General features: G+C 42.5%; 1 protein-coding gene across 2 annotated transcripts in view; it reads right to left on the bottom strand.

Annotated features, from left to right (window-relative positions):
* Positions 1-27,237, bottom strand: part of EVA1A (eva-1 homolog A, regulator of programmed cell death) — a 70,852-nt gene extending 43,615 nt beyond the window's left edge. For both annotated transcript variants that reach the window (XM_079941323.1, XM_079941321.1), the window contains exon 1: positions 26,981-27,237. The gene's annotated coding sequence lies outside the window, so the exon portion shown is untranslated. The remainder of the gene's footprint in view (positions 1-26,980) is intronic.
* Between the last annotated feature and the right edge of the window lie 291 nt (positions 27,238-27,528).

Raw genomic sequence — 27,528 nt, 5'->3', positions numbered from 1 at the left:
AAATATCCATCAACAGAGGAATGGATAAAGAAGATGTGTACATATATAGCATGGAATATTACTCAGCCATAAAAAGAACAAACTAATTGCCACTTGCAGCAACATGGATGGGCATAGAGATTGTCATACTGAGTGAAGTTAGTCAGACAGAGAAAGACAGATATCACTTGATATCACATATATGTGGAATCTAAAAAAAAAATGGTACAAATGACCTTATTTACAAAACAGAAACAGAGTCACAGATGTAGAAAACAAACTTACCAGGGGGAAAGGGGTGGGAGGGAAAAATTGAGAGATTGGGATTGACATATGCACACGACTATATATAAAACAGATAACTAATAAGGACCTACTGTATATTATAGGGAACTCTACTCAATACTGTGTAATGGTCTATATGGGAAAGGAATCTAAAAAAGAGTGGACATATGTATATATATAACTGATTCACATTGCAGTACCACTGAAACTAACACATTGTAAATCAACTATACTCTAAAAAAATTTTAAACATCAATAAATAAATAAATAAATATAGCTATTATCAAAAGAAAAGAGAAAGTCATCCCAAAACACATTTTAATTAAACTTCTGAAAATTAAAAACAAAGAAAGAAATCTTGAAAGCAGACTGAGCTATAGCTATAGATCCTTAGGTATAGATCAGATACAGGTCAGAAAGAAGAAAGAGAACTGTCCCTGTTTGCAGATGACATGATGGTCTACATAGACCATACCAAGGAATCTAAAAACCCAAAACAAAAACAAAAAATCAAACAACAGCAACAAACCCCTAAAACTAATAAGTGAGTTCAGCAAGGTCACAGGCAAGATAAACAGAGAAAATATACAAAAATCAAGTTTATTTCTATATGCTAGTAATGAACATGTGGACACTGAAATTAAAAATACAATACCATTTACAATTGCTCAAAAAATGAAACACTCAGATATAAATGTAACATAACATAATCAGAACTTGAATGCTGAAAACTACATAATCCTATGGAGAGAAATCAAAGATCTAAATAAATGAAAGGGGACCATGGCTGTGGATTGAAAGACTCAACATAATGTAGATACTAATTTTCCCCAAAGTGATATACAAGTATAATGCAATTCTTATTGAAACCCCAGCCAAAAAAAACCCAAAACCAACAAAACAAAATGAAAAAACCAGCAAGATTTCTGGTAGATATAAATAAGATTATGCTAAAATTGATATAAAAATGCAATGGAACTAGAATGGTTAAAATAAGTTTAAAAAGAATAAAGTGGGAGGAATAAGTCCTCCTAATTTCAAAACTTACTAGTATACAGCTACAGCAATCAAGACTGTGTGTTACTTCTGAAAGACAGAAACATAGATCTATGGAGCAGAACAGATAACCCAGAAATAGACCCATGCAAATATGCCCAACTGATTTTTGACAAAGGTGCTTTGCAATTCATTGGAGGAAAATGGCTTTTCAACAAATGGTGCTGGAGAAACTGGACAGCCATAGGAAAGAAAGTGAACCTTGACCTAAGCCTTACATCTTATATAAAAATTTACTCAGAGTAGATCAGAAACCAAATGTAAAACATAAAACTACAAAACTTTTAGAAAAAAAAAAAGAAAATCTTTGGGATCTAGCACCAGGCAAAGAATTCTTAGACTTGACACCAAAATCACAATGCATAACAGGGCAAATTGATAACCTGGACTTCATCAAAATTAAAAACATTTTTTCTGGGTTAAGAGGATGAAAAGACAAGCTAGAGAGTGGGAAAAAATGTGCAAATCATATATCTGCCAAAGGGACTAGTATCTAGAATAGATAAAGAATCCTCAAAACTCAACAGTAAAAAAAAGCAAAGAATCCATTTAGAACAGGGATAAAGTCATGAAGAGACATTTCACCAAGGAAGATACTGAAGTAGCAAATAAGCACATGAAAAGATATTCAATATCATTAGTCACTAGGAAAATGCAAATTTAAAACAATGAGATACCACTACTCATCTACCAGAATGGCTAAACTGAAAAATAGAGACAACACCAATTGTTGACAAAGATATGGAGAAACTGGATCACTCATACACTGCTAATGGGAATGTAAAATGAAGCAACTACTCTGGAAAACACTTTGATAGTTTCTCAAAAAACTGGATGTTGCAACTATCACAAAACCCAGCAATTGCACTAATCCTGGGCACTTATTTCCAAATAAATGAAGACTTATATTCACACAAAAACCCACACAAATATTTAAAGCAGTTTTGTTTGTAATATCTAAAAACTGTTAACAACCCAAATTTCCTTCAAAGGGAGAAGGTTCAAACAACTGTGGTATTTTCATGCCATAGAACACTACTCAGCAAGAAAAAAGGAACAGATTTTTAATGTACACAACAACCGATATAAATCTCCAGAAAATTATGCTGAGTGAAAAACTCAATCCAAAAATGTTGCATATTTTATGCTTTATTTATATAACATTCTTAAAATGCCAAAATTATAGAAATGGTGAATAAATTAAATAAACGGTTTCAGGGATTAAGGAGGGATTAGAGTCAGAAAGGAAGTGAGTATAGCAATAAAAGGGCAACAGTGGGATTCTTCTGATGATGGAAATGTTCTGTATTTTGAGTGTATCATGTCAACATCCTGGTTGTGATATTGTACTATAGTTTTGCAAGAATTTATCATTGGGGAAACTGGGTAAATGGAACATGTGATCTCTGCATTATTTCTTGCAACTGCATCTAAATATAAAATTATATACAAAAAAAGTCTAATTTAAAAAAATTTTAATGCATGATCTCCAGAGTTGTCCTGAATAATAATCTTCACATTAAAGTTTAAGAAGCACTAATCCAGAGGACTCAACCAAAATGTTAGGGAAATTCAAAATTCTTTTTCATGAGGAACAGTTGCAGAGACATAGAACATTTCATCTGGGGAAATCTTGGAGAAGGTGGTTATGAGAGTTTTCTTTTTCCAGAATACGAAGGGATTATACAGGAGAAATTAGACTCCATTCATGTGGCAGCAGGAAACAGAACACACGAGTATGTAGGGGAAAGGACACAAGCTTCAGGACTGATCAGGCCTGAGTTTAAACCAAAGCTCTACTCTTTCCTGTCTTTAAGACTGAGCAAGTTAGTTTACCTCTCTGATCCTCTGTTTCCTCATCCTTAAAATGAGGCTAATGATTCCAGCCTCAATCCATCAACCAGCTTCTAACCAGAGAAACAGAAACTCCTTCAAGTATTTACAACTAAAGAAATTTAATGCAAGGAACTGGTTGCATGTGATAAAGATAGAAATACAGGTGGAAAGTGATAGAGAAGCTGAGATTTGAAGACTGCTACAATAGATGACAAAGTCAAGAATTTAAAGATCTTTTCAAATTGGTATGAACTTTAAAAAGAGGAAATTAGTTGGAGTAAGATTGTATGAGATGGGACCATGAGGTAAACCAGAGATTAGCAACAACAAGCAGAAGGCAACTGAAGGGGCAAAGGGAGGAGCCAGGGTCACCAGAAAGAATCTGGAACCATGGAGGACTCAAATAGTGGAAGCTGGAACCATGGAGATGCAGCTACTACTGGAGGAGATGCTTGAGGATAAGAGAGAGGAAGGAAATAATCCGCCTTCCTCCTTTCCTCACCCTCCAACCTCACAGGTGACTCTATTTGGCCAAACCTAGCAGGAATCCAGAGCACCCTTAAGCCTGAGAAAGGCAGCCTCCATTTAGTCCCTCCTGCCCAGGGCAGAGTATGGATCAGAAGGCCAACAGGCCCGGGTTTGGCACACTCACAGGGTGTTTTTGAGGATGCAGAGCATGGTAAAATGTCTGGCACATAGTAGGTACTCAGTAAATGGTAATCCTAACTTTTATATGCCAATGCTATACAATGGGCATTTAGAAACTGCATTTTCTCATCGCTTTATAGCTGAGTATACAGAAACACAAGCTGGGATATTTGGCTCATGCCACATGGATTCTGCCAAGAATGCTTATTTTTTTCCAAATGAGCTACATAGCTGAGAAATGTAAAAAAAGAAACTCCTGTCCTAAAGTTTCATTGTACAAAGCAAATGTTCAATTTCCACAGCTGCTGGCGTCAGCCTATCCAGAGGAATAGTTTCAGTGAAATATTAATTTGTGAGAAAGTCACACTGGGGTAAATGCATAGTAATTCAAGCAGCATGTGCAACATTTATTTGGTGTTGGCCGGGAATGGTTTTACTTATGTGAAGTCTTCAGAAGGAGAAGAAAGTAACTGAAGATGTTTGACGAAGTCAGTCACAGAGGCTCTGGATACTCCCAGATCCCTCCCCAGTTTCAGTTCATTTCTGAAGTCCCCAAACCATAAACACAAAGGAAGTGCCCATGGAATTGGATGATGACACTGTCAGAACCAAGGCGCAACCAGCAGCAAAAACAATCAATATAGGAAGTATCAGGACCAGCAATCCAAAGACCCAGTGTACCATGAAGGTCAGGTGTCCAGTTGTGTGGAAGGACAACCAGGGTAGGAGAGAGGAGTGATAATCTAAAGGAATGTTCAAAACTTGGGAGGCGGGATGCAAGATGCTTTCATAAAAGGTCCCAGATAGGTACAAGATGCAGAGTGTGCCATGCACATGTTGGACACCTCACATTTCCTAGAAGTCACTGGTGAGATGTGGTGCTGGATTCGAAGTAGCACCTGAGAGTGGGGAGAGAACCAGGGCCCATCCCTAAGGATGACACAGGCACTGAAGATTTGACCTTGCAGAGAGAAGAACTGAGTCAACCCTATGGGCCTTAAAAATGGTCAAAATCCAGGAAGTTACCTTTAAAAACTAGCTTTCAGTCTCTGGGTTCTGTCCCTGGATATCAGAACTCTGGCAATAGCCTGGGAGCAGGGGTTTCTGTTCCAGGAGGGCCTACAGGAGTGAGAACATAAGAAAGGGGACAAGAATTTGAAAAGGAGACAAACAAAAACTGGTCCTGTGAAGCAGAGCACATGGGTTGAAGATGGGCTGCAAAGTTCTCATGATCAGCTCTAGGTTGACCTATTTCGATTGATGCCCCAATATATATGCCCAGGGGATCAGAGGACCCTCTTTAAGTATTTACTGCCTCAAGTCAGATAGGCCTGGGCATACCAAGGTGGGGCTGATCCTAGCTGGGAGGAGCGGGGCAGGAAGCCAGACCATTTTAACCTGAAAGGGAGTCTAGAGTACTGAGGATGGATGAGGTGGGATGGGAGTCTCCACTTGGATTTCCCAGAGATCTCTCCAGCCCAATGTGTCCTAAGTTCATTACCCCACCTAACTACTTCCAATTTTCTCTACAGTGTTCACAATATCCTGAGCCTCCCAATCACTCACACTTAAACTTGGGAGTCATCTTAGGCCCTTCCTCTCCCTTGCCCTGAAGATTCTACCTCATATCCCTTCGAACTATTTTGTGCCCATTGTCACTCAGCTAACTTAAGAGTTCTTCCCTTTTCTTCTTCCCCTACCCCAAGATCATATATTGGAGCCAGACTGAGCATTCAGAAACAATGTTCTAATAATGCCACTGCTCTGTTCTAAAATCATCACCTACAGACTAAAATTCAAGTGTGAGCCTGTAAATAAAGGCCCTTCAGGGCTTCCCTGGTGGTGCAGTGGTTGAGAGTCTGCCTGCCGATGCAGGGGACACGGGTTCGTGCCCTGGTCCGGGAAGATCCCACATGCCGCGGAGCGGCTGGGCCCGTGAGCCATGGCCGCTGAACCTGCGCGTCCGGAGCCTGTGCTCCGCAACGGGAGAGGCCACAACAGTGAGAGGCCCGTGTACAGCAAAAAAAAAAAAAAAAAAAGGCTCTTCATATGTTCTTCCCAACCTACCTTTCCAACACAGCCAAAGTCCAAGCAAATGGAATCATGTTCTTCTTCATATACTTCCCACCCAGTTCTACCTCTGTGTTTTGCTCTGCTGAATGTACTTCTTCATATTAATGCATTTCTGAGTCCTACCCACCCTTCAAGATCCATGTCACATCACCTCCTGTAAGAACGTTCCCTGATTCTCCCCTCCATACATAATTGCTCCCTCTTTTGCAGCCCTGTAACCCTGTGTGCCAATCTTTTGCATATGGTAAGAGTATGTGTTTTCTACATTTTTGCATTACACTATGATTTCTTCAAAATTAGGGGCCTTACATCAGATTCTCCTTCATGAAGGAAGTGTAGGGAGACTCAAGAACATTGAATTTGGCCAGCTTGTAAGAAATGTAAAGAGGTTTGGGGGAATAACATTCTAAAGGAAGTCTGGAGTCATATTGTGATCCTGGAGTGATAATTAGAGGCATTTGAGAGTCATCAGCTGAAGTATAAAAATAGATGAGGTAACCCTGACAAAGTATACCAAAGGTAGAGGAAAAAGATCATGGCTGAACCCTAGCCTGCCAGTGTCAGATGGAGAAAGAAGAAACTATCATGGAGACTGGCAGGAAGTAGTCAAACAAATCACAGCATTCATACCACACTGGGCATGAAAAGAATTTCAGCCCTAATGGTCAACAACCAACATGTGCTTGAATAATTCTGAACAAATCCTGTGTGATTTTCTCTCTAGAATTGCAAGTAGGGCAGGACATGACAGCAAACTTGTGGATCCCTAATCCAGGACATTAAAAAAGGTGACCCACTTGCCATTTTATTCTTCACCAGTATTCCTCAAGCAACTGCTTCAGTCTGTCACTAGTGGGGCCTCCCAAGACCAGTATATCTGAGGCATCTGCAAATGTGGAGAACTCACAAAAATAATGCCCTACCGAGGAACACGCAAATGGGAACAAGAAGCATTCCTGGTCATCTGATTCTTTCCCATTTTGGCCTCCCAGTCCCAAGCCAACTTCTAAATCCATTATAATTATTAAAACCAGAGCATAAGCACAGGGACACTGAGGAAATCAGAAAGAGTAGCTCAAAAACAAGGCAGAGTCTGGAAACCCAGGGATGTCCCTCAGGGAGCCAGAGAAAATGGAAATTCTAGGTAGGGGTGTGCCAGCCTTCCTTGGCAGGAGCTGTGTAGATCCTTGAGAAGATGGATAGCTTCCACCTGAGACCTTCCTGATGGTTCCTCACCAGGGGGAGCTAGTCCATAGCCACACAGGACCTGCTTTGTGCCAATTCAATTCAATGCAAAGCAGATAAACTGCTGAGCACCTGGGAGATGAAAAGCCATGAGTCGGGCAGACATTTATCTGATGCTAACAGGGAGGCCCTCTCAAGTCAGTTCTGCAGCTTCCTTGAAACCACCATTGTCTTACACCATACTCCAATATACTGGAGTTCAATCTATTTGTTTCAAGGGTTCTACAAATGTTTGATTCAGATTACATTTTTTTAAGTATTTTTTAAACCATAAACAGATATATTCAGTGTGTGATATGCCAAACGTGAACAGTCATAGAATAAAGGTTCTCTTGCCAAAACCATGAATATGTTTGAACACATTAGATATGTCATTAATTAGGAAAGCTGTAGTTCTGAAGACGTCATTAAATGATTCAGATCAATGCAAGTCTTATGCTATAAAACTCTGGCTCAAGCATGCCATGTTCAATTAAACGTCAGGCAAGACTCAGGGATATCCACTGAGTGCATGCTCACATAAAGATATAATAGTAAACTATACAATAATAAGTGACCACGTTACCTGTTGCATTGTGGCATTATTGGTATTATTACTGTTTGTTTTATTCTTAGAGTGCTTGGAAGGTTTTTATAAATCCAAATAAGACCAGCTCAGCAATGCAGGGCCAGAGTGCCAGTGATGAAAATGACAACTGAAGTTTGGACTCAACATGCCAAATTAAATATGTTTTGCTGTGTTAAAGGCTTTAAGTGATTACTAAAGAGAAACAGGCACTGGAGTTTCTCACAATAGTTTTAATAACATAATTAACATCCATAATGGCACTATATATTTCACGGAAGAATTTTCTATCAAAGGAAGACAAAAATTCGTTGAAGAACTTGTTCATCTATTCCTTTCAATTAGATTCCTTATAAATTAAAGAATGCCAACAGCTGTTACATAGTATTAATGAGTCAACATTAAAACCAAATTTTCCTATATTCTTCTTTCCAGTTTCTGGATCATTTTAATCAGAATAGCCCACATCTGCAAGGTATCCTGTTTAAAAACGCTATCACTTTGAATGTCTGGCTGCCATAATTTTCTCAAGGCTGTACAGCCAATACAAAATATGTATAACTATATGTTATAAACTAAAATTATCATATAAAATAATTACATATATACAATAAAATTTTGGCTTCTTCTTTTACTCATTGATATGCCATATAAGATTTCATTTGAAGAGTATTAATGCTAAAAAAAAAATTGAAAATCACCGTGTTATTCAATACATAGGAGAAACCCAATATACTAAGCAGGAAGGAGTAAAAGAAGCAGGTCTTTTTTATCAGAACGGCAGAAACTAGATAAGAGTTAATGTGCTTCAAGCATAACTCAGGTATAAACTTGGGGCTCAAAAAAATACTTGTTGAAATAATCACTGTAGCAGAAATGCTATGTCCCTTGCTTCTAGAATTGAGAGAGGGGGAAACTTTGGAAATGAAGAAACAGAGAAGACCGTGGAAGAAGTTCTGCTTTTCCTATGAGAACCATCTTCCTGCATGCAAGTAAGTAGGACTTGCTTTGTGTGAAGCAGGGCAGACCAAAGAGATGGTGGTCAATGGGTAGCCAAATGTATCCACTGACCATAAAGGCCAGCATAGCTGAGGTGTCAGCATATTGGAAAGAATGCCATGAGCTACTACTCTGGACATGTGGTAGAAAAAAAGTGGTGACTAGACATGATTTTGAGGGAAGGATGCCAAAGGAAAAGTACAGCCTGGAAAGCAGAAGCAAAGTCCAGTCTAGGAATCATTCATTCATTCACTTGTTTATCAATAAAGCACCTATTAACAGAGGCATGATACTAGTACTGGGGATATGAAGACAAACAAGCCTTGGTCAGTGTCTCTTTGGGGGAAAGGAGTACTGTTTCCAAAGGTAAGCACAGGGAGCGAAGAGAGGATGGTAGGGGGGCATAGTCGGCTCCCTGGAAGAGGAAGCCCCAGCGATGAGTCTCAAAGAAACATGAGTTAATCAACTGGATAATGGCTGAGGCTGGGGGAGGGGAACACATTAAACAGAGACAGCATTCACGCAGAAAGACAAGATTTGAGATGGAAAACTATATAGTTGGACAAAAGCATGTGGATCAAAATGGGTGAAGGACAAAGTGAACGGAAAGCAACAGCAAGCAGATGAAGCTGTTGAAGTGACCTGGGGTGCTCTTGTCAGCACTAAGGAGACAAGGCAGACGCTATGCTGGGGATAGCACAGTATTCAGAATCCGCACACACACTTCCCTCTTCAACAGTTTCACACTATTTGCTTGTGTAGCCTCCCATGAGAACTCTGAGAGCAGAAACTGTCTTTTTCACCTTTTTCATCCTTACATCTTTGGAGCTTAGCATAGTTCCTGGAATGCAACAGGAACTCAACACTTACTGTTATATGAACACTTACTGTTAAATGAACAAAGTTCAAAGTAAGGAAAGGAGAGGCTGGAAGGACAAATGCAGTGAGCGTGGCCTAAAGAACACTGACAAGCGCAAAGGCTGAGAAGCCATCTGAAATATAATAAACTAGGAATAAACAGAAACACAATCCTTATGTCCTAAGCAGCATATAGAGGAAGTGAACAGCAAAATGACCACAGATGAAGATAACTTAGAGTAGATGCACTCAATCACCTTGGTAAGAGGAAGGAGTCCTGAACTCTCCCTGAGAAAGGGCTGTGTTACAGGTTGAATTGTGTCCCTCAGAAAAGATATGGTGAAGTCTCAGAATGTGACCTTATTTGGAAGTAGGATCTTTACAGATGTAACCAGGTTAAAATGAGGTCATCACGGTGGGCCCTTCCAGATGACTAGTGTCCTTATAAAAAGGGGAAATTTAAATGCAGACATACACAGAGGGAGGGCAATGTGGAGAGACACAGGGAGAAAACAAAAATGTCTAAGGCTACCAGATGCCAGGGGAGAAACCTGGCACAGATACTTCCCTAGTACCTTCAGAGGGAGCATGGCCCTGCTGATAGCTTTTCTAGCCACCCCAACTGTGAGACAATAAATTTCTGTTGTTATAAGACATCCAGTTTGTAATACTTTGTTATGGCAGCCCTATGAAACTAATACAGGCTGGTGGTCAAAACAGATCAACAACTGTGGCAGGCACTGGTGTTTAACTCCAGCATGCATTCCTCCTTACCCCTTGCTGGAAGAGCCCCACTTTGTTTGTGTGTCCATCCTCCCTGGCCCAAGGTATGGGTCATGCAACGGATTCACTTCAATCACAGAGGTCTCTTTGCCCTTCCGTGTACCACGTGACCCAATGCTGTCCAATAGGTATCACTAAAAGGACTGCTGTATCCATCATATAATTCAGTTGTTCTAGGGTATTTCTCTGTCCTGTTTGAAATATTTGATGTAGAGACTGTCTCTTACTGAATCTGGACAAGGCACTAAAGTAATGATCAGTGGTGTTACTAGACAACCTGAGGGAGAATGGTAACTGAATTGACTTCCTTGACCACAATTGTCAAGTTTGCCGTTTCAGAAGCTAATCTTGACCTCCAGGGTTTAAATCAACAAGTTCTCCCTTATCAGATATTATTACCTGAATTTGACAGTTATCTCCTGGGTGATTAGGCAGGGAATAGGACAACGTTCTAATCTAGACACTTAAATTCAGGGATTCCCTAATCCACAACCTAATACCACACTATCTTCTCCAAATTGTAACATGCAAAAATCATCAGGTTAGAACCTCAAGATGGGGTCTGAGTTTTGATTCATGTCCTTTGTCAAACACAGAAGAATAATCTCATACCTAACAGTTTTTTTCAGCTAAAACACAGCTCTAGTCCTTGTTATGCCAGAAGCTGATTGAGAAACTTAAAGGGCTGGGTGGGTCTTAGCAGGGACTGAGAGAAGAGAGAGGAGGGAGTTGCATAGGCTTATGGAGTGGGGCTTCATGACATACCCTGAGAGGTGGGGAGAAGACTCTACATTTTAGGAATGGCACAGGCTTTGATGCCACATCCAGGTTCAATCTCAGCTCCACCATTTACCAGCTAGATGACTTTGGACAAACAACTTAGCATTTCCAAACCTCAGTTTGAAAAATAGGAAATGAAACTTAATATTCTTAAGAATTCTTAAGAATTATGCTTAATAGTCTATATCTATGCACCCAGCATAGTGTCTTGTGACCAACAGGTGACCTCCCAGGATGTGCACATGATTCTGAGTCCCAAATACAGAATGTCTACAATTTTTTTTCTTCACTGGAAGAATCACTCCACTGAGCAACAAAGAAACAACTAGACATGTTCCCATCAAATTGGTTATGTAGTCCTGTCATTTTTACCTTGGAGCATGTCACAAACCATTTCTCTTCATGGTCCCTCCTTCTTAGTTCCCCTGAATTAAAGCAATGGCTCCTAAGTGGCCTCCCTGCCTCCATTCTCTCCCCATGCTCCAGTCCAATCTCCAGTGAGCCCCTAGAATTATCATTCTAGAACAGGGATTGGTAAGCTCACAGGTAAATCAAGCCCACTGCCTGTTTGTGTCAATAAAATTTTATTGGAACAGAGCCATGCTCATTTGTTCATGTATCATCTGTAACTGCTTTCACACTATAGGGGCAGAGGTGAGTAGTTGCAACAGAAACTGTATGGCCTGCAAAGCTTAAAATATTTACTATCTGATCCTTCACCGAAAAAGTTTGCTGCACCCTTGGTAATTGTTCTAGAACACTCCCCTTGGAACTCATCACTCCCTCCAGTGACTTACCTCCAAGATAAAGTCTAATCTGTGTTAGTTGGCCCTTACCAATCTTTCCTGATGCATCTCTCACTATTCCCCTACTTGAAGCCCAAACTCCTTGCTGAATGAGGGTCCTATAAACACACCAGGTTCTCTTCACGCAGAACACCACTACTCCCTTTCCACATAAAAACAAAAACAAAAAACAAAAAAAAAAAAACAACTTCCATCTATTCTTCAAGATTCTTCTTAAATATCCCTTCCTTTATGAAGTTTTCTAGAACTGCCCCCTCAGACCTATACAAGGGTCAGGCACTCCTTCCTTGGAAACAGTATCCTACCAATAAATGGCATGTCATATACAGTAGATATGGGTCTACATATCTGTCTTCCTCACTAGACACACCCAAGCTAAACTGTCTCCTCTCTTTCCCTCCTGGAGCACCCTGTTCTTTTCCAACATAGCGCTTACCATAGTTTGTTATCATGTATTTCTTTGTGTAATTATTTCTTTAATGTCTGTCCCCTAATAAAGTGAGCTCCAAGAAGACAGGAACTAAGACTGTTGGATTCACCACCACATTACCATCACATATCCTGGAGCCAGCCACATAGTAGTTGTTCAGTCTGTTGAATGAACGAATGATTGGATGAATGAAAAAAAAAGACAGAGAGAGAGATTTTACTAATGAATCAAATATCAATGAAATAACCTAAGGAATCAGAAAGTGCTGTTGCTTTCTGAGCACACCAGATACTGCCCCTCAGACCCTTCTGGTACTCCCATGGTCCACAAGGTTGGGCATAAGCACCACTAATAGCTTTGATATGGATGTTTGGAGCATGTATACAGCCCTATTCACTCATTCTTGGGATATGTGTGGAACATTTACATAGCCCTTTCCATGAGATCAAATTCAGACCCCATGAAACTAGAATAAAGCCATATGTACATTTATATCATTGAGTCCACATTTTCACGGAAGCATACAGTGTCCTGACTATGCCCTCCTGGAGAAGGACATCCTCTACTCCTTTCTACTAGGAAAAGGTGGGCAAGACTACTACAACTTCTTCCCTCTGTCCCTAAGGACAGTGTCCTGTCTGTGCATCACACCCATACCCAGCCAAAGGCACTCCACACTATGCCTACATCCAGATGAAAGACCTGCGTGGGAAAGTTTGAGGAGGGAGTTAGGCTGGAATGATTCTTCCTTGACTCATACAGAGGGAATCTTCAAGCTCAAAATGTGACTCTTGAAAGTTTTACTGTTCATTTTTCCTAATACCTGAAGCTCAAGATCAAGCAAATAATTCAGCTGAGTTGCTGCTTCATGTGGAAAAAAATATCCCAAGGCCATTTCCTGTGTGGGCTTTCTGATTTTTGACAGTGTCTCTTTGAGAGACAGCCCCATCCATAAAGGCCTTCTGTGGAGGTGTGTGTGCATTTCACTGAGATGTTTCCAAGAAGATTCCAACCATTCCAACCAAGGCAACTTTATGAAGTTGGCAGCCAAATCCTATTTCCAGCCTGCAGCCTCAGGGATGTCAGTTCCGTGAACGAAGAAAAAGCTGAATTTCATGTTTAAGTCAAACTTTTAACCCTCTGTGGCATCTACCTCTGGTCTGAATGACAAAAGAATCCTATGTATTAAAACACAGAGATTGTCTTTGGATCTAGATAAACACTTCTTCTCAGAGCTTGCTGGACTTGTCCTTTAAGCCTGGTAACAAACCATTCATAAGGAAATGTCAGTCTTTCCCATTATTAAGAACTGAAATTGCAGCAGCCAGATTACCTAGATTCATTTTAAGCATAGGGTTGTTGCCCTAGCAAGCCTCCTTACAAAATATGCCTTCCATTTCCTATAAAATCCAAGCAAATCTCTGTTTCCTTCTATAGATTTATCTTAATCTCCAATCACCTTTCCCTCTGCTCACAGGATCATAGGTCTCATGTCCAGTTCAAAATCAGTGTCCCCCTCTCCCGGGCTGCAGTCCTCATTTTGACCCAAATAAAACTTAACTCACACACACATACACAAAGATCAGTGTCCCCTCCCTTCCACCCACTGTGCTGTGAGTCACTTTCCTTCCTCTCAAGGCTTACTGCCACCCATCATTCTTACTACCCTGGTATCTATAGAGCAGACACCCCAATTCCACATGATTGACAGGGAGCTCTAGCACACTGTGCTCTCTTGGAATATTTCAAAGATAAATTCAGTAGATGATGTACTGTACGTAAATTTGATATGGTCTGGATTTAACAACATGTGATAATGATTCATCATTGGGTACTATGAAAGAAATTTTCTCTACTCCACCTAATAAAAGCTGAAGATCTGAAACACATTTCAGGGGCTTATTTATTGAGTCCTAACCATCTACATGGAAACTGTCCAGAACATGGGGAGAGATATTAAAAATCTGTATAAAAAAGAAAAGTGAACATAGAGATACTTTCCCCAGTGTGCATAGTGCATTTGTGGCCACTCTGTGAGGCCTCCTCTGGTTCTGTCCCTCCCCATAGATATTGACAGGTCTTTTCCATCTCTAAAATGTTCCCTCTACCTAATACCTTTAGTTATCATCTTCCCTTTCTTGTTGCTTCCACAGCCAAGCATCTGGAAAGAACTGCCTATGTTTGGTATCTCTACCTACTCACCTCACATTTGTTCCTCAACCCGCCTCATCTTTCAAATTCCCCTCACCAAGTCATCAATAACTTCCTTATTCCCAAATCCATGGATATTTCTTTTCTTTTCTTAATGGATTTCCAGATAATTTGATGCTACTGATCCCTCCTTCCTGGAAACTCTCCTGTATTCCAGTCTCCCATTTCCTCCTACTTTTCTGCCCAGGTCCTACTCCTGTTGCCTTCACTAGAGCCTCTCCTTGCCCTCCCTCAGAGGTCACTGTTGCGCACTAGTCCCCCCACTCTCAGAGGCAGTCTGGCAAAGCCATAAATAGCACAGGCTCCCAATCCTGACTGCCTTGCCTAAAATCCTAGGTCCATTACTATAGTTGTATGACCTTGGGCAAGTTACTTACTATCCCTGTGCGTCAGTTTATTCATTTGTAAAGTAGGTATAATAGTCTTCTCTGGCAATGGTTATTCAGGGCATTAATACACTTAAAATATTTAGAACAAACACATAGTACACACTCAATAAGCACTGGCCATCATAATTCCTCTTCCCATGCTTTATACTCTCCTTGAACACCATGACTTCATTACCTCTTGTTAAAAGTTTGCCCTTGAATCTTCTTTAAGACTTCTCTCCTGGATGCCAAACCTGCTAAACCATTTGCCCACTAGACATGTCTCTCTGGCTGTCCCTAAAATTCTTCAAATTCAGTTTGTCTGAAACTGAGCTCATCATCTTTTCCTGCAAATGCTTCTCCTCCTCCATAACCTCTCCTAATGAATAGCTCCACTGTACTTACTCTTGGTTGCCCAGGCCAAAATCCCAGACAGTCCTAGACTCCTGCCTCTGCCCCCAAACTCCACTGCACAATCAGTCACCAAATGGTGTCAACTTTATTGCCAAAATATTTCTTGAGTCTGTGCCCAATTCTCCACTCCTATTACCAGTGTCTTAGATAGAGCCTCATTTTTTTTTCACCTAGATGATAAGTAACAATAATATTCACCACTATTTTCTCATGCCCATTATGGATCAATTACTGCAGTAGACACTTCACATACTTCATCGTCCATAGTCTCGACAGTCATCTCTCCATGAGGGAGGGGATCATCCATCCCTGTTTTCAGACTGAGAGAGACAGAAGCTCAGAGGCACTTAATAAATAGCCTAAGTTCCACAAAGATGTTATGGGGCTGCTGTGTGGACTGAGGTCGGTCTGACTCCAAACCCCAGGTCTTTTCTACTCTCTAAACTACAGTGGTGTCCTGACATGGTCTTCCTGCCACCTGTCTTAGTCTTCTCCAACATCTACTGCCAGAGGGGTCTATTTCTACAATGAAACTCTGACCTAGTCTCTCCTCTGTGTGAAATCCTGTAGTAGCTCCCCCGTGCCTTCAGAGTAAAATTCAAACCCTTTAGCAAGGCTTTTCCTGGTGTGCCACTTTGCCCATTTAGAGATCCGCCTCCCTCCTCTCCAACCACACCTACCTCTCTTCCCTTCCTGGAGCACACCTTGCCTGCTCACCTGGCCATGCTGTATTTCTCGCTGGCCCCTCTGCCTGTGATTCTCTTCTCATCAGCCTAGATGCCTCCATCTCAGCCTCCTAGATGCTCTTGGACCCACCTGCTGTCTAAGCTGAGTTTAGCTGTGCCTCCTCTGGACACACAAAGCACTCTGTCTTGCCTCTAGTGCTGAATTTTAGAGTGGTGCAACAGTCATTGATTGAATGTCTACAATATGTAAGAATTCATGGTGGACTCTAGTGATTTAGGAATCAATAAGACATGTCTTGCTTTCAGAGAACTCACTTTAATGAGAGAGATGGATAGCAAAATGTCTCATTACTATCTTTGATTCCCCTGTCTGCACACTGGATTTCAGAGATTCTTGGGCAGGAAGAGTACTTGTTCATCTCTGTGTTTCCAGGGCCTAGAACTATGCCTGGCACAGAAGGGAGTCGGTAAACACTAACAGCTTGAGCTAAAGAGACAAACCAAGGCCACCAAGCTATCTCTGTGAACACACAATGCCATCTACAGGCACCATCTTCACTTTCATGTGTATCTTTTCCAGACTCTAATATGTCCAAGTCATTGTTTTCTGATTTTCACGAGGTCCTAAAAGTTCACTCCAGCGAGGAAGGAAACTAATGTCAGAGGTTGTTCAGCCAAGTGGAACACAGGATAGGCGCTTCAGTAAAGTATTATATGTGTCTTCCAATAAGAGGCCCTTCCAGCCCCTTCTCGTGGGCTGCTGTGGCCTATCTTGCCAAGATAAGTGAGTAAAAGGACAAGTCAGCCATATTTGTGTAGGTCCTTAGGGTAAGACAGGTTTGGGCAGCTCTTCTGGAGGGGGGGTCCCTGTGTAGAAACAAGACCCCCTGAAGTCAGTTCCCTCCGGCTACTGACCGTCTGAGTGACACAGGCAGGAGGGCACAGGGCAAAGGGAAAAGGCTTAAATTATGGCAGGCTTTTTGTAAAAAAAGACTTCTTTCCTTCAAAAGCTTATGGTTACTTCTCTGCTGAGCAGCATTTCTGCCTCCTCTCACCTTGGAGGACAAAGTACAAGCTGTCTCGGAGATCAAAGAGGGAGCAAGAGGAGGAAGAGAGAGTTGCTGACCCCCAGAGCAGACAGCTTCTAACTGCTTCTAAGTTCTGACAAGGCAAGTCCTCAGACATCAGGCAGAGGAGAGGGAAAGGAGGAAAAACATGGAGGAAAAGGCCACTCCCACCTGGACCACAGCAACCCACACACCTGTACTTTCCTTTGTGAAAACTAGATTTTCTAAAAGTGTCTCTGATGATAATATGACCATCCTGACACTGTCTGAAGCAATGGTGAAGGGCTTAGAGTCTGGTGGCCTGGATCTGATCCCAGGTCTGTCTTTTAGCTGAGGGTGGGATCCTGATTCCTCCTCTGATACTGACCTCAGAGAATGGTTGTGAGGATCAATGCAATAAAGGCATACAAAACCCTTACCATGGGTTCTGGCACCCACCCCAGGTGCTCCTATTGTAACTGGCCACTGGAAACCACCTATGGGACCACTTTCTGTGAAGGAAGGATGTTCCTCAAAAGAGACCTCCCTTCTCACTGCCTCTATTCCCTGACCCCTGACTGAATTGAGTCTTCCTCTGCATCTGTATCTTCTCTGTCACAGAACTACTCCTCTGTTTTGTGCTGGTTTTCTTGTCTATCTCCCCATTCAGGCCATGAGCATCTTGAGGGTCAAGATGTGACTTTCATGCTAGGGCATTCATTCACTCGTTTATCACTTACTAAGTGTTTCCTACATGCCATGGGGGTCACTACGTGGTAAATAAATTACTGAAGTCTGGGAATGACCTATAAAAATTGTCCAATCAACAAGCATATGTACCTATCACCTGTGGTGAGCTTTGGCAAAAGACTTTGGGATCAAAGAAAAGGACTGCAACTGTGAACGTGATTCCCAGGAAATGTATCAGTCATGACAGTTGATCTGCTAGGTCACATGCTGGATTTTATGTAAAACAGACCCAAATGATCAGGTACACTCTCACTGTCTCTCTCTGTCTCTGTCTCTGTCTCTCTGCCCCTGCTTTCTTCCTCCCTCTCTAAGTCCAGAGAAACTTAGCAATTACTTAGCAATTCATACAGACTTTTGGCTGCTCTAAAGATAATGTTCAAAAGCCCAGAATCGGGAGGAGCCATCCGTACAGTTCATCAGCCAGGGTATTATCTTCCTCATGTTTGTCTCTCTGGCGCCCAGCACAGAGTTACTTACCCCACGTGTATTCCAAACTCACCCTAATTCCTCAAGATACTATCACCAGTCTAGTCTAGTCTAATTTAGATTAAATGACCCTTTCAGAACCAAACAGGATTTCACATAGAGTCAAATAATCGAGGTACATTTCACAGAGCACAGTCCAAGACCTGAACAGGGTGAGGTGTCTCTCCTTAGAACCAGACACACAAGCAGAACCAGCTTCATTAGGAATCTGCCTGCTGGTCAGTTAAGAGGCAGCCAAACCATGACATCAGAGGCCTGAAAACCTAGTGCCGGGTCTGACATTCCTCTCCTGGGCTAGTTTATCTTCTGAATCAGGCTTTAAATACCACAGTGAAAACGCAAGTGATGCCCCCAAAATCTTGAGTCAGCCTTTTACTCCAGTCATTAATACCCTAGGAGAATCTGTTTCTCAGATCAGCCATCTGGTGACCCAGGAGACAGGATAATGCCAGAGGCAGTAAGAGTCTGGTATCTGAAGGGGGAAGGCAGTGCGACAGGGGATCTGAGTGGTCTCTGATGTGTTGATGGACAGGGAAGTTCTCACTCTGCTCCATCCTCAAAAGCAGCCTTACTAGAGTATTTCTGTGACCCCCCCCCCCAACAAAACCTCAAGGCCTTGCACACCCAGCTAACCTCATTCCACTAAAATTTGGGAGACAACCTGCCAAAACAAGCAAACTCAGGGGGATTACAACTGTGTGAGTCAGCTGTGGAAGAAGCCAGAGTACACAAATGTGCAGGTGTTTGTGCAAGGTAGTCTGGCCTATACAGCAAGTGGCCAATGGACAAGCAAGGAAGGGGTTCAGCTTTCAAAGGCAGGGCTGCATTCAGGGAAAAAGATTTCAAGTTAGTGAAGTGATCACCTGTAACCTAGTATCCAGTGTCATGCATAACTCAGATAGGGGGTCAGTGACAGGTTCCAAACCTGGTTCTCGAAAACTCCATATGAGTCATTAAATTCTCTTAACAAGTTTTACCTTTAATATATAACAGCAGTCCCCAAATTTTTGGCACCAGGGACTGGTTTCGTGGAAGACAATTCTTCCACAGACCGGGGAAGGGGGATGACCAGTTTCTGGATGATTCAAGTGCATTACATTTATTGTGCACTTTTTTTCTATTATTATTACATTTTAATATATAATGAAATAATTATACAACTCACCATAATGCAGAATCAGTGGAGCCCTGAAGTTGTTTTCCTGCAACTAGATGGTTCCATCTGGGGGTGATGGGAGACAGTGACACCCAAAGTGTGTTGCTTATGTCCAGTCTACTCCGTAACCTTGTCTTGGTTTCTATCACTACAAAAAAGCCTGCTTCACAAGGATAGGATGTTGGAAATGAAAGCAGGCTTTTCAGTGCTTTTGTGGCAATCTCAGGATATTCTGCCTTGACTTTAATCCAGAACGTATGGAGATTTGAAGTTGCCTCAAACATACTTTTAAGGTCACCGTCATTTGCGATCTCAAGAAGTTGCTCCTCTTCTAGCACGGACAAAGTTGATTCACCTGGTTTATTCACAAATGGGTCACGGATCCATTCCTTCCTAGGTCAGGGGTCTTTTGTGATTGGGAAGTAATGCTCAAACTCTTGAAAGATGAGATAGGTGATCATGCACCAGCTGGGAGAAAGAAGGCCCTGGCTCAGCCTCTTTCAAAATCTCTGCTAATGTTTGAAACATGTTAAACATCCCAGTGTTCACTCATCGCCCCCATAATTCCAGTTTGGCTTTGAATGCAGCCACTTTATCTGCCGACTTGAACACAGCTGTCGCCCTCCCTTGAAGTGACAGATTGAGTTCATTGAGGAGGTTGAATATGTCACACAGGTAAGCAAGTTTTGCAACCCATTCTGTGTCACTGAAATGTGCTGTCAGTGGTGACTCTTTTTCTAAAAGAAATCTCTGGAGCAGCTCTTATAACTCAAAAACTCTGGTCAGTGATCTACCTTTAGAAGCCATCTCACTTCTGTGTATAAGAGAAGACGTGTGCGCTCTGCGTCCATCTCCTCACAAAGCTGCACGAACAGACATGAGTTAAGAGCATGTACTTTATTTATTTATTTATTTAGAGAATGAGGTCTAATTTTTTTTTAATTTTTATTTTATTTTTTTATACAGCAGGTTCTTATTAGTTATATATTTTATACATATTAGTGCATATATGTCAATCCCAGTATCCCAATTCATCCCACCCCCCACCAACCCACTTTCCCCCTTTATGTCCACGCGTGTGTTCTCTATATCTGTGTCACCGTTTCTGCCTTGCAAACCGATTCATCTGTACCATTTTTCTGGATTCCACATATATGCATTAATATACGACATTTGTTTTTCTCTTTCTGACTTACCTCGCTCTGTAGGACAGTCTCTAGGTCCATCCACATCTCTACAAATGACACAGTTTTGTTCCTTTTTACGGCTGAGTGATATTCCATCATATGTATGTACCACATTTTCTTTATCCATTCATCTCTCAATGGGCATTTAGGTTGCTTCCATGACCTGGCTATTGTAAATAGTGCTGCAATGAACATTGGGGTGCATGTGTCTTTTAGAATTATGGTTTTCTCTGGGTATATGCCCAGTAGTGGGATTGCTGGGTCATATGGTAGTTCTATTTGTAGTTTTTTAAGGAACCTCCATACTGTTCTCCATAGTGGCTGGATCAATTTACATTCCCACCAACAGTGCAAGAGGGTTCCCTTTTCATCATACCCTCTCCAGCATTTGTTGTTTGTAGATTTTCTGATGATGCCTATTCTAACTGGCATGAGGTGATACCTCATTGTAGCTTTGATTTGCATTTCTCTAATAATTAGTGATGTTGAGCAGCTTTTCATGTGCCTCTTGGCCATCTGCATGTCTTCTTTGACGAAATGTCTATTCAGGTCTTCTGCCCATTTTTGGATTGGGTTGCTTGTTTTTTTAATATTGAGCTGCATGATCTGTTTATATATTCTGGAGATTAATCCTTTGTCCGTTGATTCATCTGCAAATATTTTCTGAGGGTTATCTTTTCATCTTGTATATAGTTTCCTTTGCTGTGCAAAAGATTTTAAGTTTCATTAGGTCCCATTTGTTTATTTTTGTTTTTATTTCCATTACTCTGGGAGGTGGGTAAAATAAGATCTGCTGTGATTTATGTCAAAGAGTGTTCTTCCTATGTTTTCCTCTTAAGAGCTTTATAGTGTCTGGTCTTACATTTAGGTCTTTAATCCATTTTGAGTTTATTTTTGTGTATGGTGTTAAGGAGTGTTCTAATTTCATTCTTTTACATGTAGCTGTCCAGTTTTCCCAGCACCACTTATTGGAGAGAATGTCTTTTCTCCATTGTATACCCTTGCCTCCTTTGTCATAGATTAGTTGGCCATAGGTGCGTGGGTTTATCTCTGGGCTTTCTATCCTGTTCCATTGATCTATATTTCTGTTTTTGTGCCAGTACCATATTGTCTTGATTACTGTAGCTTTGTAGTATAATCTGAAGTCAGGGAGTCTGATTCCTCCAGCTCCGTTTTTTTCCCTCAAGATTGCTTTGGCTATTTGGGGTCTTTTGTGTCTCCATACAAATTTTCAGATTTTTTGTTCTAGTTCTGTTAAAAATGTCAGTGGTAGTTTGACAGGGATTGCATTGAATCTGTAGATTGCTTTGGGTAGTATAGTCATTTTCACAATATTGATTCTTCCAATCCAAGAACATGGTACATCTCTCCATCTGTTTGTGACATCTTTGATTTCTTTCATCAGTGTCTTATAGTTTTTTGAGTACTGGTCTTTTACCTCCTTAGCTGGGTTTATTCCTAGGTATTTTATTCTTTTTGTTGCAATGGTAAATGGGATTGTTTCCTTAATTTCTCTTTCTGATCTTTTGTTGTTATTGTATAGGAATGCAAGAGAATTCTGTGCATTAATCTTGTATCCTGCAACTTTACCAAATTCATTGATAAGCTCTAGTAGTTTTCTGGTGACAACTTTAGGATTCTCTATGTATAGTATCATGTCATCTGCAAACAGTGACAGTTTAACTTCTTCTTTTCCAATTTGTATTCCTTTTATTTCTTTTTCTTCTCTGATTGCCATGGCTAGGACTTCCAAAACTATGTTGAATAACAGTGGCGAGAGTGGACATCCTTGTCTTGTTCCTGATCTCAGAGGAAATGCTTTCAGTTTTTCACCACTGAGAATGATGTTTGCTGTGGGTTTGTCATATATGGCCTTTATTATGTTGAGGTATGTTCCCTCTATGCCAACTTTCTGGAGAGCTTTTATCATAAGTGGTGTTGAATTTTGTCAAAAGCTTTTTCTGCATCTATTGAGATGACCATAAGGGTCATGTACTTTAATGTGGTTGATAATTTTAATCACATCCTGCAAAACGTTGTTAAATTCAGGTGACATTTTTTGGCTAGCCAGCATTTCTCTATGGATGACACAGTGCATAGATTCACATTCAGAGGCAACCTCTTTGACCTGAGTAGTGAAACAAGAAAGATCTCCAGTCGTGGCAGCCACTCCGTCTGTGCATATACCAACACAAAAGGACCAATTCAGTTTTCCTGATATGTAATAATTCAAAGACTTGAATAGTTCTGCAGCTGTGGTATTGGTTGGCAACAAAAGTGCACATAACATATTCTCATGCACATCCTCCTGGAAAATATATCGCACAAAACCAAGCAATTGTTGCCTTGTTGTCAACATCGGTAGACTTGTCAACCTGGATTGCATACCATGGTGACTCATTAATTCTCTCTAACAGTTGTGCCTCAATATCCTCTGCTATTTCATCAATTTGTCTACTTATGGTGTTGGCCGAAAGAGGAACACATGCCACCTTTTGAACTGCAGCCTCTCCTAAAAGTTCACAACAAATGTCCTTAGCAGCAGGCAGGATCAACTTTTCACCAATAGTAAAGGGCTTCTTAGCTTTAGCAATGCAGTTAGTCACTAAGTATTATGCTCTCAGTGCCGACACATTTGATGAAGTGGTGGCTTCCGATAGTCGCTTCTGTTCTTTGTGTTCACGTTTGTTTCTTTTGAAAAACTCCAAAGGCTTGTCTTTTAATGCATGGTGCTTGGTCTCCACGTTTGGCTAGGGTTAGCTTGTGGATTTACCAAAACTGTGACTGAGACAAGTATGCAGTGTGGGAAAGAGGTGTGGATGGAAGTGGTAAATAAAATAATGGGCAAGCCACACGCAGACTAAAATAAGTGTCAGATTCTGACTTAAAACCTGCCACCAGATGCAGTTGTACTATTGAAGTACATCAACTCACTTGCCCCTATAAAGCCTGCCACCAGATGCAGCTTAATTGTCACTTGCCACTCAGTGACAGGGCTTTGATATGAGTCTGCAAGCAATTGATTTATTATGGTCTCTGTGCAGTCAAACCTCTCTGCTAATGATAATCTGTATTTGCAGCCACTCCCCAGTGCTAGCATCACCACCTCAGCTCCACCTCAGATCATCAGGCATTAGATTCTCATAAGAAGTGCACAACCTAGATCCCTCACATGCGCAGTTCATGGTAGGGTTTGCACTCATATGAGAATCTAATGCCACTGTTGATCTGACATGAGGCAGAGCTCAGGCGGTAATGCAAGTGATGGGGAGAGGCTGTAAATACAGATGAAGCTTAGCTCGCTCGCCTGCTGTTCACCTCTTGCTATGTGGCCCTGTTCCTAACAGGCCATGGATCAGTACCATTCTGTGGCCCAGGGGTTGGGGACCCCTGACATATAACACTTGGAGAGAAAACATACTCTGCATCATCAAGTATAAGGCAAGAGACCCACCTGGTGCCACTCATCCATCCATCCCACATTCCTTGATTGATTTAACTCAATATTTCTGTGCTAGGTGCACATTGCAAAGGGCACATGCTTAGAAAGGACAAAGCTGGAGTCAGGTAGCTCCTGACCCCTCGTCTGCACCTCTAACCTCAAGCAGGTGTGTTGATTCCATAGGACCACCCCCAAAGAGTTAATGCCATTCTGACTGACCTGGCACACATAAAGCTCCATTTAGCATCAAGTTCATTGGTGCTGACCTAGAACTGTGACAGGAGACTGACCAATGTCCTGTCCCTCTGAGACTGGGTTAGGGGCAAGAAGGAGAGGGAAGAAACAGGATTGTAAAAATAATGGCACAGTCTTAGATCACAAGTGTGATGCAGTTGAAAAACCCAAGGGACTCTGGCTTTTATCAATGTACACAACAAACTCCAGCTCATATTTATGGAGCACTTACTATACATGGGGCACTGGTTTAAGCCCTTTACCTGCATAGTGTGAAGAGTGTGTGTTTTGCAGTTCAGATGTCTGTGTGAATACTGGCTTGCCACTCATTAGCTGTGTGACTTTGGGCAAACTGCTTAGCCTCTCTGTGCCTCCATTTCTTTGCCTGGAAAATAGGGTAATACCAGTACTAACTTAATAAGGTCCTCATAAAAGTTAAATGACTAAAAATATAAAATGCTAAAATTGAGCCATGTCCTGGCACAGAGTAGCCACTCAGTACTAAGATGAACAATCATTATCCTATTAGTTAATCACACTTCTCTGCAGAGAAGGCAGACTATTTCTTCCTATTTTGTTAATAAGGCTTTGAGAGACTGAGTCAATGTGCTCAAGGTCACAGAGTTAAGTGGCAGAACTAGGATTTGAATGCAGGCAGACTGACTCCAAAGTCAGCAAGTTTAACCACCAGCATGAGGAGAGCACTGTGCTAGGTCCAGGTACAAAGAAACAAGTCAGGGGATGAACAAGAGATCCCTATACAGAACAGTAAACACTGTAAGAAAGATACACTGAAAGAAAAAATGGGGAAGGATGGCTGGTGCTAGGGTAGCAGGGAGGGACAGAACCGAACCATCTGCAGGAACTGAATAATGCTTCATCCAGCAGGGGACTTGAGCTCTAGTCTCAAAGAATAATAAGCAATTTGTCAGCCATGGAGGAAGAAGGGCATTTCAAAAAGTCAACACCTAGAATACCAGAAGAATAGTGAGTTGGGTGGAATGGAAAGTGCATACAGGAAGTGTCATAAGGTGAGGCTGGGAAGGTAAGTTGAGGCCAGTGTGAACAGGCATGTAGGCCAATGTCTGTGGTTAGATTTTATTCTGTAAGACAGTGATTCTCAAACTTTAATATGCACAGGATCTACCTCTGGTGCTTGTAAAACATGTTCACATGTGCAGATTCCCATCCCTTCTGTTGCGGGGTAGGGGCAACACTTACATGTTAACAGTCAAAAATGTTTCCAGACATTGCCAGATGTCATTTGGGAGGCAAAATCAAAACCCCAGTTAAGAGCCACTTCTCCCATCCCTACTTTACAGATGAGGAAATCCAGCCACAGAAAACTACAGAAAGTCCTCATCCAGGATTCAAATGCTGGAGGTCCCACTCCAGGGTCCGGGTTAGCCAACAAGCCTAATAGCCTTTTGGGGAGAAAGACTCAAGCCAGGCTTCTGGGGAAGAATTACATATTTGCTGACAGACTGGATGATGGGTAGAGGATGAAAGAGTAAGGCTCCAAGGTGAAACTTCAGTGCTTGTCACTGAATTGTGAGGATAGTAGGTACTAAATAAATCATTTGGATTTGAATAGAACCAAGATGTATTTGCTCAAAATGGAAAAAGCCTGGCTCCTCATGGTATGACCCAGCGGTAGGTGTTGGGATTCTGCTCAGACTGCATAGAGGAACTCTCTGTAGGGCTGGGTGTGGGTTGTACGGTACAAACCAGCTGATTCACAAATCCTGGCTGGGCCCCCTCCCAGGTATGTGACCCCGGTAGCGTTATTTAACCTCTGTGCGCCTCATTTTGCCCCTACTCAGAGGGGCACAGAGTAAAGTAGGGATAGGAGTCCCTATTCAGAGCCTTAATGTGAGCACTCAGGCAGTTAATAAGAGCAAAATGGCAAGCTAGCACGAAGTTTCCTCGCCTATCCTTCCAAGCCAGCCTGATTATCGTCACGCGAGTCCCCTATCCAGTGCTCCTACCCACCCCCACACCCCAATCCTTGGGAAATCCAGTCAGAGCTGCAAGAAGCTGACCGCGTCCCTCTCCACGAGCAGAGCGTCCCCCTGAGGATTTAACGGGCGCCAACGACCTTGTTACTCCCCAATCCGCTTTGATTTCGGGGTCCCGGGGGTCGCCAAAAGCACGCGGCCAGCTGAGTGCCTCGAAAGGTGAATGAGATTGAAGAGAGCCATGGTAATTTCGGACAGATCCGCCTCCGGCAGGCCCGGGGTCAAAGCCAGTCACGGTCGCGGGCCCGCACGCTCAGCCCCTGGTCCCAGGGGCGGAGGAGGAGAGAGGCGCTGAGATTAGGGAAGGACTCGCTCTCGGAAGCCAGGCTGCATTAGCAAGGAGCAGAGTTGTTGGGTCCAGAAAAAGGAGCCGGGGCGGGGGTGGGGGGGGGGGGGCGAGGGGGCGGGGGAAGCAACAGGAAAGTAAGAGGAAGAGAGAGAGTAAAAACAAGCGCTGGGAAGCAAAGTTCCCTGGGGGACCCAGGCTACAACACCTGGCAGGGGGTCAGGAACAAAGCAGAGGCTTCAGGTCAGAAGTGCTCTGGGTGTTTCCGAAGAAGGGGTGTTCCGGGCAGACCAGGGCCCGCTGGGGATGCCAGGAGCCCCTACGCCCTTAGCGCTCTCACCGGCGCCGCTTACCTTCGCCAGAGCCACCGACGCGCACTTCCGGGGTCCTTGCTCTGGGACCAGGAGCCGATCACTAAGGCGAGCACGCAACAAAGCTGTGGCCAGGCTTTGGACCGGCACTGGCGCCTCGGAAAGAAATCCCAGGGGAGACACGCCGAGGCGGGCGCGGGGCGCTGGGTCTCGGCCTGGGCGCTCACGGGCAGCGGTAGTGAGCCCCGCAGACGCTGGAGAAGCACGAGTCAGTGGGAGGAAAAGCTTGTCTCATTTCCTTCGGTCTTCCCCCTCCACTCCACCCACTCCGCTCTGGACCTGCCCTCCCTCCCCCCTCCCCCCTTCCCAAGCCAGTGGCCCATGTGGGCTCTGGAAAGACACGAAACTTCAATGGCTGCCGCAAGCGGCGCCTCCCTCCGCGTCAAGTTAGTTCTAGCTCCGGAACTCCATCCTGACCCGCGCACTTCTATGGAAGTTTCTCCATCGGCTGTCCGCGGGCTCTTGCTTTTTCCGCTGCGGGGACGAGCCCATATTTGAAAGCAGTCCTCCAAGCTGCTTCCAGCATCCAT

This window comes from Stenella coeruleoalba, assembly GCF_951394435.1.
Source record: "Stenella coeruleoalba genome assembly, chromosome: 13".
NCBI lineage: Eukaryota > Metazoa > Chordata > Mammalia > Artiodactyla > Delphinidae > Stenella > Stenella coeruleoalba.
The sequence above is the reverse complement of the archived record's forward strand: the minus strand, read 5'-3'. Positions and strand labels throughout refer to the sequence as shown.